The following is a 6,752-nucleotide window of genomic DNA, read 5'->3' on the forward strand; positions in this document are numbered from 1 at the left end:
GCTTTACATCATCCATCCATCCATCCATCCATCTTCTTCCGCTTATCCGGGATCGGGTCGCGGGGGCAGCAGCTTCAGAAGGGAGGCCCAGACTTCCCTCTCCCCAGCCACTTCTTCCAGCTCCTCCGGGGGAATCCCAAGGCGTTTCCAGGCCAGCTGAGAGACATAGTCCCTCCAGCGTGTCCTGGGTCTTCCCCGGGGCCTCCTCCCGGTGGGACGTGCCCAGAACACCTCACCAGGGAGGCGTCCAGGAGGCATCCTGACCAGATGCCCGAGTCATCTCAACTGGCTCCTCTCGACGTGGAGGAGCAGCGGCTCTACTCTGAGTCCCTCCCGGATGACCGAGCTTCCCACCCTATCTCTAAGGGAGAGGCAGCCACCCTGCGGAGGAAACCCATTTCGGCCGCTTGTATCCGGGACCTCGTTCTTTCGGTCATGACCCAAAGCTCATGACCATAGATGAGGGTGGGAACGTAGATCGACCGATAAATTGAGAGCTTCACTTTTTGACTCAGCTCTCTCTTCACCATGAAGGACCGGTACAGTGCCCACTTCACTGCAGACGCTGTGCCAACCTACCTGTCGATCTCCCGCTCCTTTCTTCCCTCATTCGTGAACAAGATCCCAAGATACTTAAACTCCTCCACGTGGGGCAGGACACCTCCCTGACCCAGAGAAGGTACTCTACCTTTTCCGGCTCAAGATATGGAGGCACTGATCCTCATCCCAGCCGCTTCACACTCGGCTGCGAACCGCTCCAGCGAGAGCTGCAGATCACAACCTGATGCAGCCAGTAGGGCCACATCATCTGCAAAAAGCAGAGTTGCAGAGTATCAAAGGCCACCAAAACGGATCCCCTCTACACCTCGGCTGCACCTAGAAATTCTGTCCATGAAAGTAATGGACAGAATCAGGGTTGACAAAGGGCAACCCTGGTGAAGTCCAACTCTCACCGGAAACGAGCCTGACTTACTGCCAGCAATGCAGACCAGATTCTGACACCTACAGGGACCCAACAGCCCGTAACAAAGGGCCCGGTACCCCATACTCCCGGAGAAGCCCAAACAGGGCTCCCTGAGGGACACGGTCGAATGCCTTCTCCAAGTCCACAAAGCACATGCAGAGCAGTTGGGTGAACTCCCATGCACCCTCCAGGACCTGGAGGATGCAGGAGGACCCTGTATGGGTCTTCCAGCAGGAGGACCCATGCAGGAGACCTCTAGTTAAAATTAGTCAGATTGTATTGGGATCAGACACATAAGAGGACAATAGTTAATCTTTTTAGATCATTTTAGTGATCCATCAGTTTGTATTTTTCACAATTTATTCTCCTGCTAACAGCAATTGACACCATAACTGTCAGCTTACACCGTGACTTTTTTTTTAGATTTAATGAGTAAAAGAAAATCTGTATCCTTGTTAAGAAAACAAAAAGAAATTAGATTGAAAATTATAGGTTTACAGATCCAATTTGCGTTTCTCATGGTGTGTGGTTTTCTCTGAGCATGTCCCTTCAGGTTGTGATTTGTTTAGATACTCTTGACATATCAAATTATATACAGACCCTTTCCAAAAAATATAGAATATATTGGAAAAGTTGTTTAATTCCCATAATTTCATTCAGAATGTTAAAACGTTCACAGGTTATAGATTCAGGGCACACAGTTTAAGCAATCTCAAATATTTATTTGTTTACATAATTTGGGCTTCCAGCTCATAAAACCCACAAAAACAGGAATTCAAAAAAATTGAATACTATGAAGAAATCAGTCCAAACTACTTCTCAGTTTTTGCAGAAAAAAAGAAATTAAAATATTGTTTTTAAACAAGATATGTCAGTCTTCAATACTTGGTTGGGAATCCCTTTGCCTTAATGATGTGGCTTTTTTTTATTTATTTCCTTTATTTAACCAGGTAAACCCCATTGAGATCCAGATTTCATTTTCAAGAGGGACCTGGGCAAAAATCTGCAATACACAGCAACCTGGTTACAAAATAAAATTAATTAATACATATGCACAAGTATAAAACAGTATAAGATGATTTAAAAACAGTGACACTGTTTAAAAGAATCTCGTTGCCTGATTTTAAGAATCGCTTGAAATAAGTCCAGTGAAATCAATTCTGACATCTTGATTTCAGACTGGAGCCGATTCCAGGCTGAAGGAGCATCACACTCAAAGCTTGCTTCCCTTTTTCAGTTTGGAAACGTGGAACATGCAAAAGAAAAATGTTCTTAGAGCGTAAAGAATGGGAATTAACAGATCTATGTAAAAGAGAGTTTAAGTATCCTGGAGCCAATCCGAGTAGAGATTTATAAATCAGCATTTCCTGTGTTAAGCTCACACTGTCTCCAACTGGTAGTTTTCTGCCATTCCAATTATTTTTTTTCAATATGTGTGGCACATAGGCCATGTTGAGGTAAATTAATACTGTTTTGTGTGTGTCATTTACTTGTGTCGCAGTTTGACGTGGTTGCGGAGGGGGTCAGTATCACTCTGCTGTTGCTAGGAGACGATAGTTGTGAAACTGATGTTTTTTCTGTCTTTTTCTAACGGCTGTGTAGCGGTACTGCTAACGGAGTTACTTTGTAACAATTATTAAATTAAAATGTTGCATACTGAATCAATCAATCAAATTATATTTGTATAGCATATTTCAGCAGCAAGGCATTTCAAAGTGCTTTACAGCATGTGATATTGACTAAACAGTAAGAAAAAGATATTTTGAAAAAAAAAAAAAAGATTGGAATTTGAAAGGAAAAAAAAAATCCAGATTTTTAGTCAAAACGCAACAAATCACAACATCTCGCTTGCTACCATTACATTTTTTGGCGAGCCAGAAGAAGTATAAAGTAAAAGCTGGAGAAGAAACTAACAGAGTAGCTTCAAGACAAAGTGAGCAGAACACTGCTGATGTTAAAGTCTGGAGGATGCCAGAACACCAGAAAAGACACAAGCTGACAAAGGTGAATTAAACTCACTAAATGTCAAGTACAAGGAATTGCTGGAGGAACATAAAGCCCGACAGCGTATAGAGGAGGAAATTGTGGTTTAGAGAAGAAACTGAGTATGACGGTGCAGGAGACTGAACCACACTGCGCTCCTTCTGAGAGAGATGCTGGAAATCAAAAGAGGACTGACACTATCTATTCTGAAAACTATCCTAAGAAGCCACTTTAAAGTTGACTCTTCTTCTGACCTCCTTCATCAGCTGATGAACGTTTCACAAGAATCCAAAAGAATCTGCACAGAACTTTCTATTTGGAGCTATAGAACTGAAAGAAAAAATGCTCTGGAAATCTAAAGAGGATGAAAGCAAACAATTTTGCCCAGGACTGATACAAAGGAAATGTCTGCATTCCACAGACACAGGACTGCTAGCAATGCAGTAAAACTCCAACTAAAACCTTACCTGAGTAATCCTGCAGTATCAGATGAGATCCTAATTGAGCGGGTGAGTGGAGCTTGGAGTAACTTGGAGTGAGTGGAGTGAACTTGGCATAAGACAGACAAAAAAACTGAGAAAAGGTGCATTGAGTAGGTTCCCAAAAATAAATCTGAGAACTGAAGGATGCATGCATGAGTTTCCATGAAAGAAGCTGCAACCAGAGGTGAGCTAGTGGACACAGTAATAACCAAAGATGTACTGAGAGGAGCCAAGAAAAATCGGAACACAGAACAGGAAGCAGGTACAACTAAACTCATCGAAGGACTGAAGGCTGAAATGCTAGAACTAAAGAAACTGGTGTTGGAAACAGTGCAGGTTACTAAGAAAATCAGACAGAGAGCAACCACACGCAGCTACAGCAGACCAAGAGGTTGTCCAATCTGTCAAGAAGCACAGTCAGGGGAAATGTGCACACACTGTTATATGCATGGTCAAGGAGGACACCTCGCCAGAGGCTGCTGCCAGCAGGGAAACTGGACAAGGCTGCTGGACCGGGACCCTCAGTAGCCCAACACCACACATTCAAGCCCTGTTTACATGACAATGATACAACGAAAATGAAATTTTTGTTCCATTACTATTAACCCATTTACATGAAGACATTCGAATTACAATCTTTGTTTCAACAGCTTTCACAGTGTCTGAAGTTCTTTAGATAAGAGTGCTGAACAAGCACAAGCGTATTTTACCACCCAGGCGGTGCAGAGCAGCGAGGAGACGCTGGGAGAACCATATCTGATGGGGAAATATGAATTGTAACACCGGCATTGTCTGTACTTTCTTCTTCTATGGATTGTAGGAAGCAGTTATGTTTTGAATCATACTATGCATGAGCTAGGGAAAAGATCTGTTTATTCTGTCTACAACACAACGGCATTGGTACTGTCGAGAAAAGTCGAGCTCATTCCACTTCCCCATGCTGGAGATTTTAGTTTAATAGTAACAATAAATAAAGTTATCTTTAAAACTAATTACACAGTTGACATCAAGACCCAACAGTAGAGTCAGACGGTAATAAAATTAATCTGGTTGTGTGTGTTATTGTGTCCTGCAAACTTTGCTTTAATTCTATTTTTTCTATTTAATCATAAAAAATCATAATTGGACAGAAAGAGAGTCATGGAACAGGAAGAGCAGGTTTCCTGAAGAAAGAGGAAGAAAGCTTCCAGCCTGCATGTGGATAAAAATTGTTCAGATTACTCATTTCAAAGCATTAAAGGTTTAAAGAATAAAATCTAAACATATTGAGTAATTGGGTAAAACCCAGAGTAAAATACTTAAATTAATAATGATAACTTATGATTAAGCCAATAATTAATATTGGTTTAGACAGTGATTGATGTTGGTTTGATTATAAGAATATTTACACTTACTCTTAAACTTGTGAAAGTACTTACAGATGAAACAAGTAACTGTAACTTTGGTATCAAATAATTAGAATAATGGATTATTCTTGGTTTCTTTTCATTAATGTCTGTAATAACTCACATTATGATTATAATAAGAGTAACTAATAAGTAATGGTTATTATATTATAAGTGAATGCTAAATCAGAGAAACTAAAAGGTTATAAATGTGATTTTGACATTGAACTTGAAGTGGTGTAAAATGTGTAACTGTAATTAAAGGTCACTGATGTTGTGTTGGAGGTAGATGGTAGGTGAAAAGTCAGGGGGAAAGAGGAACTGATAGGAGAGCAGAGGTGACCAAGGCCTTATTGTTGAACTGTAACTTTCCTAAGAAAAGGTTAGACGCAAGAGGACTGTTGAGCAACCCTGGGACATTAGAACAGACATCATGTCTCCAAAACGGTGATGGATATGAGATCATCGGTCCAAGTAGTCGGCCAATGAGACAGGCACAGCAACAAAGCTAGCCAATGCAGACACACCAAAAGGGTGGATAAATCCTTTATAAGGTGGTTGCAAAAGAGGAATCTTTGGTTGGATCCTTCAAGCAGCTTCGAGCCAAGATCGAGATGGACAAAACTCTGCAGCTGAAGAAGAGCTGGGGCCACAGAGCCAAAGACTGATCTGATCATGGGGACCAACCCGTTAGCCCCGCAACATGTGGCTTAAAATTGCACTTCTCTCACTAGCTGGGTTCGAGACCCCAAAGACCAAGGCAAAGATGAAGATAAAGAAAGATGAAAACAAAGGTAAAGAACAAAGGCAAAGATGAAGAACTGGTGTGTTCCTTCCATGAGACCAGCTCGTCTACATCTCGATGGACCAGAAAGATCGTGAGACGAGGAGAAAGGAGCTACAGAGCTGCAAGACAAGAAGCTGAGGACCGCTACGCGCAAGAGGAAGTCACCCTGAGGCCCCGAGATCTGCCGCTCTGACTCAGTACTCTTCCTGTACTGGGAACCTCATGCTGCTGCAACAACTTTTTCATCATCAGGCCAGTTCTGGGGTTCAAAATGCCAAACTCCGTTCGTCTCTCTCAAAGGTTTCCTTTTTTAGTTCACAGTGTCAGCATTAGGGAAAGATGGACCAGATTATTGATTTTACTTATTTGATTATTTCTGTTACTGATTTAAGCTGTACTGATCCTTGCAAAACTGCCTTACTAATAAAATAATTAGCATTAAGAAAATCTAAGATGTTGTGGACATTCAGTTAATGAGTCACCTTAAAGTTCTTTGATGGTTGTAAAATAGCTATCGGTTGCTTTTAGCCAAAACAACACCCTTGGGACTCGCTCGAATCACTAAAACCTACCTGGTTCAGTAACAAGTGCAAGTTGTAATTAAAGAGAAAGAGCGACCGTTAACAGGTGTGCTCTGTGAAACTAGCTGATTGTGGGCTGCTCAATCTGGCTAATTCACAGAGTGAAAAAGGGTGGGACATCTGGATGGAGGTCGTTAGAAACCAGGTTAGTCTTTCTCGCGCCCAGCTTAAACAGAATGTCCTCTATATTCTCATCTGTAGTAATACTCAGGAGTTAGAGGCTTCTCGGACCCGTTAGACAGAGAGCTGGGAGCAACATCTCCCTCCTCTCAGAGGAGGGAGATGTGCTACCAGCTCTCCGTCTAACGGGTGAATTGAGTTTCCTAAATCTGCCGGGATTTACCCTATCCAGAACTGAAGTAAACTCTGTTTAAGCTGAGTGCGAGAAAGACTAGCCTGGTTTCTAACGACCTCCATCCAGATGTCCCACCCTTTTTCACTCTGTGAATTAGCCAGATTGAGCAGCCCACAATCAGCTAGTTTCACAGAGCACACCTGTTAACGGTCGCTCTTTCTCTTTAATTACAACTTGCACTTGTTACTGAACCAGGTAGGTTTTAGTGACTCGGG

Source organism: Poecilia latipinna, unplaced genomic scaffold (assembly GCF_001443285.1).
Source record: "Poecilia latipinna isolate Pla-1442-1.1 unplaced genomic scaffold, P_latipinna-1.0 Scaffold2968, whole genome shotgun sequence".
Taxonomy (NCBI): domain Eukaryota; kingdom Metazoa; phylum Chordata; class Actinopteri; order Cyprinodontiformes; family Poeciliidae; genus Poecilia; species Poecilia latipinna.